This window comes from Pinus tabuliformis, chromosome 6, assembly GCF_031772625.1.
Source record: "Pinus tabuliformis cultivar Carrire ecotype Pingquan chromosome 6, CPIR1, whole genome shotgun sequence".
NCBI classification, from domain to species: Eukaryota; Viridiplantae; Streptophyta; class Pinopsida; order Pinales; family Pinaceae; genus Pinus; species Pinus tabuliformis.
This window is the reverse complement of record NC_142292.1, coordinates 560104670-560117060: the sequence shown is the minus strand read 5'-3', so window position 1 is coordinate 560117060 and position 12391 is coordinate 560104670. Positions and strand designations below refer to the sequence as shown.

Genomic DNA, 12391 nt, shown 5'->3' with positions numbered 1-12391 from the left:
TTTGTTGTTGTTTCTCTTTTATTTATATTTCATAGCATCCCTAAGAAAAAAAAATCAGTGGGTTAAAGTCCAAGAAACTTCCAAAAAAAAAAGAGAGAAAGATGGCATTGGGACCCCTCTCCCTCATCTGGCCAGATTTTTGCCGCCAGGCCGTGTATTTCAATTATATTTGCCAGATGGTTGCAAGAAAGTCCCCATTGCCCGCCCTACACCCATCTTTACTGAATGCTATCGTACAATGGTGCCATGATTTCAATTCTCATCGTCTCTCAAAATCGGAAATTGCTCACGGTTTGGAAAAAGAGCTCCTCGGGTTCCTTCGCTGCCAGGTTGAAACGTGAAATCCCCAGATTGTTGACTTTCCATGTCCGCTTGGCTCAGAATTGGTGGGTGTAAGTGTTACTTTGGTGGATTTTTTATCAAGAGACTTGAGCAGTGCCAACATTTAGAGGTCGAATTGTTGTTCATGGTGGAGCCAGCATGAAAACTAGCCTTGATTTTCCCCTTGAAAGGTTCGCCATTCATTCCTCGTTTTTTATTTTTTTTCTTTGAATTGGGGTAAAGCATCACTAGTTTGAGCATATTAGCATCATATTTGAAGCCCTGTCAAATTGATGAAATTAGTCTTTCCTCTAAAAATGTGAGGTCGAAATTAAAGTCTGATTGATTTTTTCAGCCTCATAGTCCCCGATTCTTTAATAAATTGAGAGGTGTAGTTGACTCCATTTTGAGTTTGCCCAGTTGTTTCTGTATAAGCTGGGTTTTTAGTTTAGTATTTGATTCCCCTTTTCAGGTTTGATCAGTTGTTTCTTAATTTAACAAGCTGAGTTTTGTAGTCGATTCTCCATTTTGGGTTGCTCAGTTGTTTTATAAATAAATCGAGTTTTCTACTTGACTCTTCATTTTGGGTTTGCTGAGTGCTTTTTTTAAGAAACCGATTGTTGTAGCTGACTCTTCATTTTGGATTGGCTGAGTTGTGTTTTAATAAGGCGAGTTTTCCATTTGATTTTTCATTTTGGATTTGCTAATTTGTGCTTTAATAAGCTGAATTTTTAGTTGACTCTACATTTTGGATTTGCGGAGCTGATTTTTAGTAAGTTAATTTTTTTTTTGTATTCAAGTCTCCAATTGAGGTTGCTAAGTTGTTCTTTAATACGCTGAGTTATGTAACCAGCTATCCATTTTACTAACATATGGTAAATTTAGTGGGAGGTTGTACACTAGCCAAACCAATGTTGCCAAAGATCTCATATTCTAGATTGCACTCATTGCTCATATTGTGTTCACATAGGTATTTTCTTCTCGATAAATCACACAAAACTTATCTTGTCCACGTTATATATTTTGAACGGTTTCCAACAAAGATTTCTAGTAACTGTTGAAAAATTGTACAATATCTATCCTACTTACCATTTCAAAGCATAATGAACATGAGAAATATGTAGAAAATGAAATGTTAGCACAAATATAGTGAAAGAATTTATTACAATCCATGTGTTTCCTTAAATGTATGATGCACTTGTCTTCAATGAGAAAACAACTAGATTAGGAGGGTTGAACTTGCTTGAAGGAGGCCTGATTTGACTTGAAAAGAGGCTCACTTGCTTTCTAATGGCTATATTTTATCACTTGAGGCCAAACGTCCACTTGGAGTGCCTTTTACTTCTTCAATGTTCCCTTGGAGATGACCAACGACTAGTTTGGTGAAGTTGACTTGGTCCATTTGCCTTTATTTTCAATGCCTTTCTACTATTTTGCTAGATGTGGTATGAAAAGAAATGTAGGAAGGATGGTAAAGGATTGTGAGGTGGAACTGGGTGTATGTAAGACCAAGGTATCCTTGTACTCTACAATTTTAGGATTCTATGACGTAGTTATAAGAATGGATTGGTTGGAATGACATGAGGCACTCCTAGACTACAAAGAAAAGATTCAACATTTCACAGACGATGATGGCCAAAGAAAATCATTAAAGGGAAATAATCAAGGGGTGTCCCTGAGGTTCATCTCCTCCATACAACTAATGAAATATAGGTGAAAGGTACGTCAAACGTTCTCGGTGTTAGCTCTAAATGATAATGGTGATTCTGAAAACCTTGATAAACATCCATTTCTTGTTAAATTTAAGGATTTATTTCCCGAAGAACTACCCGGGCTACCCCCAAAAAGGGAAATTGATTTCACCATCGACCTTAAACCAAGCATTGAGCCAATTGCAAAGGCACCCTATCGTATGTCGGCTCTAGAGCTAAAGGAATTACAAATCTAATTAAAATAATTGTTGGACTTGGGGTTCATATGACCTAACATATCTCCATGGGGAGCCCCTGTGATTTTCATTAAGAAGAAGGATGGGTCTTGGCGACTGTGCATTGACTACTACTAGTTGAATAAATTGACGATAAAAAAATCAATACCCTTTGCCAAGGATAGATGACTTGTTTGATCAAATGAGGGGGGCGACTATGTTTTCAAAGATAGATATGAGGTCGGGATATCATCAGTTGAGAATCAAGGAAGAAGATATCCTGAAGACAGCCTTTAAGACAATATTCGGGCATTATGAATTTGTAGTTTTACCCTTTGGACAGGCAAATGTCTCGAGTGTTTTCATGAGTTTGATGAACGAAATATTTTGGGATTACTTAGACAAGTTTGTACAAGTCTTTATTGATGACATTTTGATCTACTCAAAGACCCCAGAAGAGCATGACAAACACTTGAGGATAGTTCTACAATGTCTTAGAGAAAACCAATTATATGGGAAGTTATCAAAGTATTCCTTTTACCAAACCAAGATTCATTATCTTGGACACATTATCTCTAGGGATGGTATCGCAGTAGACTCAGTAAAGATCAAGGCCATCATGGAATGGCCAACAGCAACCAATGTTCATGAAATACAAAGTTTCATGGGCATGGCAGGGTATTATTGTAGATTTGTTGAAGAGTTTTCGAAGATAGAAAGCCCCATTATCGAGCTCCAAAAAAAGAACAAGAAATTAATTTGGATTGAAAAATGTGAAGAGGCATTCCAAAGGTTAAAGGTTTTATTAATGATAGCACCAATTTTGAAGGTGTCGGATATGGAACAAGAATTTTTGGTTTGCATTGATGCCTCCAAGGAAGGGTTGGGTTGTGTGTTGTTACAAGAAGGAAGAGTAATAGATTATGCATTAATAAAACTTAGAACCCACAAAGAAAACTACACAACCCATGATTTAGAAATGGCAAAAATTGTTTATGCACTAAATATTTGGAGACACTACCTTCTAGGAAAAATGTTTGATCTTAAGACTGACCATTGTGGACTACAACACATATTCACTCAAGTCTACTTAAATGCAAGACAAAGACGATGGTCTGAGCTAATTAGTGAATATGATTTTGATATCACTTACATAAAAGGAATGGTAAATAGGGTTGTTGATGCTTTAAGTAGGAGGTCTCGGATATTTTCAATGATTCCCTTAAAGACAAATTTGAGGGAGAAAGGGCTTGATTTACAATTTAAAGACACCTGGTATTAGGAGGTTAGCAAAAGTTTGAGGGAGGATGAAATGAGGGTCCCAAAATATGAAGAATACTCCCTTGATAATGATGGACTACTACGATTTTGGGGAAGGATATATGTACCATCGAATGAAGATATACGCCAGTTAATCTTGAATGAAGCACATCGCGCAGTATACATGGCACACCCTGGTGTTAATAAGATGAGTGCAAACCTAAAACCATTCTTATTTTGGAAAGGGATGAAGAAGGACATTGTGAACTTGGTAGCAAGGTGCTTATAATGTCAATGAGTAAAAGTTGAACACAGACATCCAGCAAGTTTATTACAACCCCATGAGATACCAAAATCTAAATGGGAATTTATATCAATGGACTTCATTATGGGACTACCAATGACGTCAAGAAGACATGATTCCACATTTGTAGTGGTGCACTAGTTGGCTAAGAGCACCCATTTCATACCAGTTAAGACTACATATAAGGCACCAGAAATAGCCAGATTTTTTATTGATGCAATTATGAGATTGCATGGAGTGCCTAGGAGGGTCATATCTGATAGGGGAGAAGTGTTTACAGGAAGGTTTTGGACCAGTTTCCAAGAAGCCTTGGGAACCTAGTTGAACTTTAGCACTTCTTATCACCCTGAGATGGATGGCAGACAGAGAGGACTAATCAAATCCTCGAATACATGCTTCAGATGTATGTGATGGACCAACAAAAGAGATGGGATGAGTTTTTACCCCTCGTGGAATTTGCTTACAATAATAGTTATCAGAGTTCCATCAAGATGGGGCCATTTGTGTTCTTATACGGAAGACCTTGCATAACACCTCTCAATTGGGACCGACTAGAGGACTGAGTATTAATAGGACCAAAAGTGGTGCAAGAGATGGAAGAACAAATTACTATGATTAGGAGAAGGCTAAAAGAAGCACAAGATCGACAAAAGAACTATGCTAATTCTCATCAGGTAGGCTGAAGTTATGAAGTGGGAGATAGGGTGTTCTTGAGAGTAAGGCCCAAAAAAGAAAAAACTCTATAAGATTTGGAAAGGGAGAAAAATTGTCTCCATGATTTATGGGACCCTTTGAAATCTTAGAAAGGAAAGGGTCGGTGGCATATAGGCTTGCCTTACCTCCATCTTTAGCGCATATGCATGATGTGTTTCATGTTTTTGTTTTGTATCATTATATTTCAGATCCTTCACATTTTATTGACTTTGGTCATTTGTAGGTTTCAAACTAGGGAACAATGATGGCCAAACCAGTTTGCATGCTAGACCAACGAAATTTGCAACTTAGACAATGGTTAGTGGACCAAGTTAACGTCTAATGGGACAATTATAGTCCCAATTCAGCTACTTGGGAGGACGTCGAGGAGATGCATCACCTTTTTCCTTACCTATTCCAAGGACTTCGATACAAAGTCTAGTATTAAGAGGGGGTGTATGTAATGCCCTACTCTATTCGACTGATAGTGATATGACATTAACATTTATTTAGCCCTAAGGCCCACACTTTATTCTTTTAGGACCTCAGGTTGAGGATCCAGACACATTACTCTATTATTAGTGGTTGTGATGTTTATGTATGTTCTCCATTGATATTATGATGAAGATAGCATTAATGGTTATGTATGTTATATATTGGTATTAGGATTATTGTAGCATTAATGTTTATGTATGTTCTCCAATGATATTATGATAAGGATAGCATTAATGGTTATGTATGTTATCTATTGGTATTATGATGATTGTAGCATTAATGGTTATGCATGTTCTATATTGATATTATGATGATTGTGGCATAAATGGTTATGTGTTGTCTCTATTGAATTTATGATGATGATAGCAGTAAAGGATATGTATGCTCTCTATTGATATCATGATGAAGATAGCTTTGTTGGATAGGTATGTTTTCTATTGATGTTACGATGTTGATAGCTTTGATGGATATGTATGTTTCCATTGATGTTATGATGATGATATCCATGATGGATGTGTCCCCTATGTTACCTACTCGCATTAGTTCTGGTTCACAATGAACAATGATGTGAATGAATAGGTGATGGTGATGATCCTATTATGACAATGACTAACACTTAGAAATCTTGTTACTGATGATTATTGAGTATGGCAGGAAACAACGAGAGGCACTCACATATGACGAGTTGATGACACCTAGTTTGATGAAAATTTATATTATCCTATCTTTGAAATTCTAAGTCAATTTTGAAACCTGTTATATATGTTTATCTATATTCTGATGATATGTTAGTGGTTGCAAGAACATATTAGTTGCTTTGCCGAATGACTCACATATGGGTGATGGGGTTGTACAATTGGATAGAACTACATGGGAGGGGTGGGACAGTGTCCCTGATCTCACCCATTAGCACTCCTACCGTGACTTCGGTTGGAAAGGTTGAAACACCTTGACCTTGAAGATCACGATGTAAGGAGGGCAGATCTAAAAGTTGGGTCACTCATGAGGATTTTACTGGGGGGCGTGCATCAAGGCAGATTCCTTGATCCCCGAAACCATTAGTCTCACTATAGCAAGAAACATAAGAGATGGTAGTGGTCTCTGTTTTTGCACCTATACTTTCCACTCGTAGCCACTGAATGCTTGAAGGACAAGTGGTGTGGAACCCTTGGAAACTCAAGGGAATTTCTTGAAGGGCACGACCAACTTGGAACCCTTGGCATCACAAATAAACTATTAGACGTGACACCCTTAGAACTTCAAGGGAAGTTCTTGAAGGACACGACCAAACTTGGCACCCTTGGAATCATTATAAATAAATAAATTAATAAATATAATCAAGATATGAAAACCAGGTAAATTCTCATCAATGGTAAATGATGTTAGAAAACAAGGTAACTAAATCAAGAATAAAACTTGGGTTAAGAGGATCATAGGAAGAAATAAAACATTTTACCTTAAAAACTCTACCTTTCCCATGTTGGAAAATATTAGGCAGATAATGTAGTTTAATTAGGTAAAAAGGGGAAAGAGGGACATAAATGTAAGGCTATATATTAATCCTAAAATAGTTAAACCTAATCAAGGGCAGAGGATTGTGAATTAAAATAAGATTAATAAATTAAATTTTAGAGAAATTTAGAGAACCTCCATGTGGCAACAACCAACATAAGAATATACATCTAAGAGATAACTTGAGTTAAATTAGGGAGTAGATAGGGGATCAAATCTTGACTTATCAATTAACTATAGTAATGAACACAAATTAAGGAGTAAAAAGGGGGAATCAAAAGACAACTAGGAGAAGAAATAGGAATATTGTTGAGGTGAGGAAAAATATTAGTTTTAAATTAAAATTTAAGTAAATAATTTTGGAGACCCTTGATGAGAGAGTGACACATGGGTAGAGATTACTTGAGTTAAACTAGGGAGTGGATAGGGGATCAAATCTTGACTTATCAATTGATTTAAGTAATGAACACAAATTAAGGAGTAAAAAAGGGGATCAAGAGACAACTAGGAGAAGAAATAGGAATCTTGTTGAGGTGAGAAAAAATATTAGTTTTAAATTAAAATTTAAGTAAATAATTATGGATACCATTCATGAGAGAGTGACACGTGGGTGAGTGAATAATCAAACTATTGAATTATCAAAAATAATTAATTATGCATGAAATTCCAAGTGTCACCTATGAGGACTCCTATAAAATAAGGGGCAGGCCATGGGAGAAGGGACTTTTCTTTACCCTACTGTTGGATGGATGAGATTATGTCAGAGTAGTGACTACGAAATATAGTGAGTTTGGTGAGGTAGAGGACTTTAGAGAGGGGACTCTTGAGCCAAAGAGTGCTCTCCTCTAACACCTATTACATTCCTCTATTGTACAACCCCATTGCAGCTCGGGGATCCTCGGGGAAGGAGAGTACCCAAGGAGTATATTGGGAGGTCAACTGGTGGGTCATTGCATTCGTATTAAGCACATCAACATTCACACTTGGAGGTGACTAACAACTAAGGAGGGCAATTAGCGGCAAGTCAAGTAGAATCTTATCTCCTGGTGAACAGTACCTATGTTGTTATAATGTTCTTTTGTATGACTTCATATAGTTTAGTTAATAACATGTAATTTAGATGATATGTTCAATGAAATGAAATTTAAGAAATTTTATATAATGCTTAATAATTTTTTAGTTCCCAATGTTATTTTCTTATGGTTGTATTTTTAATATTTAAAAAAAAAAAAAATTATAGGGTTGGTCCCTACAAATAAAAAAAGAAAAAATTATATGGGTTGATTTAGAGAAAATTAAGAATAATGAATATCTTAATTATATAAAACTATTAAAGAATAAACAAGAGAATAAATCTATAAGCAAAAACCCTATAAATGGTAGAAATAAATGAAGGGGAATAAATTGTGAATAAATATAAAATCATTAGGGATCAGATAATTGTGAATAAATATAAAATCATTAGGGATCACAGATCATTTGAAATAGTTATTGAAAAAGGAGTTATCTTTAGTGCAACTTTTTGGACTTTCTGTGTCAAAATCCAGCGGAAAAATTTGAGGTGAAATCTTGATTTGTGTTATTTATTGGTTTTTTTACTGTATATATGGATTCAACACCCTAAAAAAACCCTAGTGCACTTGGATTGTGCAGGGTTACCCATCAAACTTGTGATTTCAATAAACTCCTGTTGAATTTTAGAGAAATTAGACCAGAAAAACTCACCGAAAAAGCTTCCAAAAATTCGCACTAAAGATAACTCGATTGAAAAATATTAGTAATAAAATAAATAAAATTAATATATTATGTATAACCCCATATAGGAAAGGGCAACGTAAAATAAAAGGTTAATGAGAATATATATATATAATATAAGAGAGCGTAGTTGGATTCCTGCCTTCACATCATCATTATTATTATTATATAAAGTCCCTATCTTTCTTATATTATGTTATATACAATATATTTATTTTATTTCAAATAATCTATTATTTTTAATGACTTTATATTTATTAATAATTTATGTCCTTTTAGTTATTTCGCCATTTATAAGTCTCTTGTTTATAGATTTATTTTCTTGTCTATTCCTTAATAGTTTTATTTAATTAAGGTATCCATTATTCCTGATTTTCTCTAAATCAATCAATATAATTTATTTATTTTATTATTAATCAATTGATTTATTAATTTTTTACTTTTATTCAAAAATTTAATATTTTAGTTTTTTAATATAATAATTTTTGCAAATTTTTAATATTATAGTTTTCTAAGATAATAATTTTTGCTAATTAATTATTTTTTTTAATAATATATTATTAATGTGCTCAACATGTTTTTTCCTATAAAATTTCCCAATTTTTGGGTTTTCCATTTTTAACCAATAATTTCTGTATAAGTATTTTTGATATTTGAATAATTTTATTTTTATTTTTTAGACTAAAATTTATTCAAATTAATTTTTTAACTTTAACTACTAATTCTAGATAAATTAATTTTTTAACTTAACTGTTGATTCTTGAACATGATGTTGTAGATTGGTTTTTTCACTTTGGTTCTAAAAATAACCTCATTAAAAAGTTCTAAAAGTCAACCATCAAACATTGGAAATCATATGATTTATCTTTGCCTATGCCATTGTTGGGGACGGCATTACATGGTGGAACAATGTGACATGTACATACAAATATATATGTTACGACGTGTTTTGTGATTTGTCAGTAACAAATATAGGGTTTCAAGCTTTTCAAAACATCCTGCCCATGGATTCACTTACCATCTAGAATTAATGGAGAAATGGAACACGTTAATATTTTGCATTCGAACTAGTCTAATGAGGCTTCGGAAGTGTCCAATTCGTAGTTGATAGGAAACGTGTAGTAGATTTCCATTCATAACTGCCCAACGTAAATATGTTGGCTATAGGGATATTACATTTAAGCCCATGATGATTTTGTTATCATAAGTCTGAATTTGTTTTTCTTGTAAGGAATATATTTAAGGTATATAAATGAAACTGGAACAAACAATTCCAATAACATATTGAGTAATAACCTATTAAAGATAAGAGAGCCTCAATGTTCACTTCCATACATTTATAACACATATAAATTTGGACTCCAAATTTTAGTAAGAAGATAAGTTTATTTACATACCATATGTAATCAGTATATTCCACAAAGTCACTCAAGGTTGTTGACTTCTCAATTCTCATATTATTCTACATAGCATTATAAATCAACCTTGGTTCAAGTGCAACTGATTTTTCCGCCAACAAAAATAACAATACATGGAAAACTAGCCAAGGTTTCCTTCACCCAATTAGTCCAAACATGGAAAACAAATCTTTTCTCAAGGGTTCAAGGTAATCTAATACAATGAAGGCTCAACACAAAATTCTAGCTCTTTTTTTTACTAGTGTTATGACCCTCCAACCTCTTTCTCTCAAATTCAATCACTTTCTTCCCCCTATCAATGGTAGTTTATGTACCTCCTGATACATTTTCTGGGAGGTATGGACTGCTAACACATACTTCATTTAGCACAATAATTATGGTTTTTCCCACTGAACAACAATCATTTTGGACAAAGCATCAAAAATACTTTATGCTTCAAGAGTAACTCCTATTCCAATTCACTCTACTTCAGCTTCAACTTGTCTCAATGCAACTTCCTCTCAAGCCTGGATACTATTCATCTCAATTTAAGTATTATTCAAATCAATTGGATCCTCTTCTTGACTTAAGAATGTAATATACTTGATAAAATTTTCCTTCAAAAAGTGAAGATTATGACAAGGCCAGTTTCTTGCATATTCTTGAAGAACAATCATATTTGAAGGCTTGTCAAGTGTGATTAATTCACCCTCAAATTTCTCTCCTAGATCAGTTATAATGTTGATGCAGAAACCAACCACGAAATCCCCGTTTGCGACACTTCCATGCTCACCCAACCACCAAAATATCTTTGTCCCCTTTGCCAAAGCATGGGGTTTGTCGAGATCTACCTTGGCTCAACATTTCTAAAAACGTCATTTACAATTCCATTTCTATTAAGGTTTTCTTCAATCCCACAATGAAATTAACTCTGATGATGTCTGAAAATGGCTCCAACCACATAAGTCTAAATATTTTAAGGGTAAACTCAATTACCTATTATTAAACCTAATCTAATTACCTCTAATGATGTTTGGAAATGGCTCTAGCCACATAAGTCTAAAAAATTTAAGGGTAAACTCAATTACCTATTATTATACCCAATCTCTAGATTCTTTAACTCAAAATATTGTTATTGTTCTTGGAAGCATGCATATTTTATCCAATCAATATTTAGTTACATAACTATGGATATTTTAATAATAAACCTAATTTTCTTTTATTATCAGTAAGGAAAGTTGTAATGTGACCAACTACTTCAAAATTCAATGGCTTGAACCTGTCACTTTCTACTAGGAAGATGAAACTCTTATGCTAGTAGTTTTTTAATTTATCTTGAGTCTTTGTTTGTAAGTTTTTGGTTGTGTCACATCAACTCGGGAATCTAAAAGTATAATAACTTATGCTTTCAAGGTTGGAAGTGTTCTTAGTGTAGTTGTTGAGTAATAGCAGGTTATTTTTCATGTAATTGTTCAAGATGTGCAAATTGCAATTTTCTCATCATCCATGCAATTTCATGCCAATTGACAAGTTCATCAATAACTTTTGGTACATTAAAGAGTATTATAATCTTGCAAGTGTTTGACAAACTTCATCAAGTGTTTTAAAGAAGGATGGAAAATCAAAATAGTTAGTCAAATTATTCCCACATTGATTTTTGACAAAATATTCTAAAAATTTGCATCAAAATCAATAAAATATTTTTTTCGTGATCTGTTCATTTGGAAAGGGACAAGAATTATGGTGAGTCATGTTAGCCTTGTTGGCATTTGGCCCAAAAAATGGATCCAAAACACTCCTGAAGTCTTCAAGAGTTGATTGAGATCCTCCCAAGACCAAAACAATCATATGCCAAAAGCCCTTAGAAGGGCGGAAATACGCTACCGAGAGGCTAAAATACTCCAAAACAGTGAAAAAATAGAGTATTACAGGCGCGAATAGAGCAACACACAACTATCGTTAGATCTGGCTGATCAACAACCCAGATCTAACCAGCTAAATCGCAATCGGCCAAGCTGAAGGGACAGTTAATCGGCGAGTCACATCGGCAATCACAGCGGTGGAGAGATAATCTATAAAGCCCCAGCATTGAGCGATCAACGATTGCGATCGCATCACATCACTACATCGCAGCGGAACATTACCAAGGGTTTGGGGGCCCACATCACATCGCAGGGTCGTAATCGGCAGGAACATACGCCGTGTTATATGAAGACCATTGGCTAGAGCGATATGCGATTGCGATCAGATCACATCGCAAAATCGCATCAGAATATTGCAAAGGAGCAAGGCCTCTAACAGGTAGTAACACCGATTGCGATGAGTCTTGGACCCGAAAGGGTTTGGGAATGAAATCCATAAGATTAGAAGTCTAGAGGGAGGCCAATTTCCATGTATTTCACGTGTTTTTAAGTATTTCAAAATACAAGGGGAACAAAGGGACCAGGCCGGCTGCAATAAACGACAACAACCCAGGGGGTAGAACCGATGAGAGAATAGGCCATGTTTAAGGAATTTTGAGGTCCGAAAAGAATAGAGAAGGGTGGGATTAACACAGTTGCAGCGTTTTATGTATGAAATAGAAAACATTCATGGTTATCATTTGAAAGGCATTGTTGCAGGGATCTCATAGGCCTGATAGCCACTCCATTTGCAAGATCATGTGGCCAACCATCCTTAGAAGCATTGTGCAGAAATGTTTACATGCCAGAAGAGGGATTTGGCCGA

At 34.8% G+C, this 12391-nt stretch overlaps 1 pseudogene; it reads right to left on the bottom strand.

Moving 5' to 3' along the window:
- Window positions 1-9907: 9907 nt before the first annotated feature.
- LOC149259740 (uncharacterized) lies at window positions 9908-12168 on the bottom strand (annotated as a pseudogene).
- Between the last annotated feature and the right edge of the window lie 223 nt (window positions 12169-12391).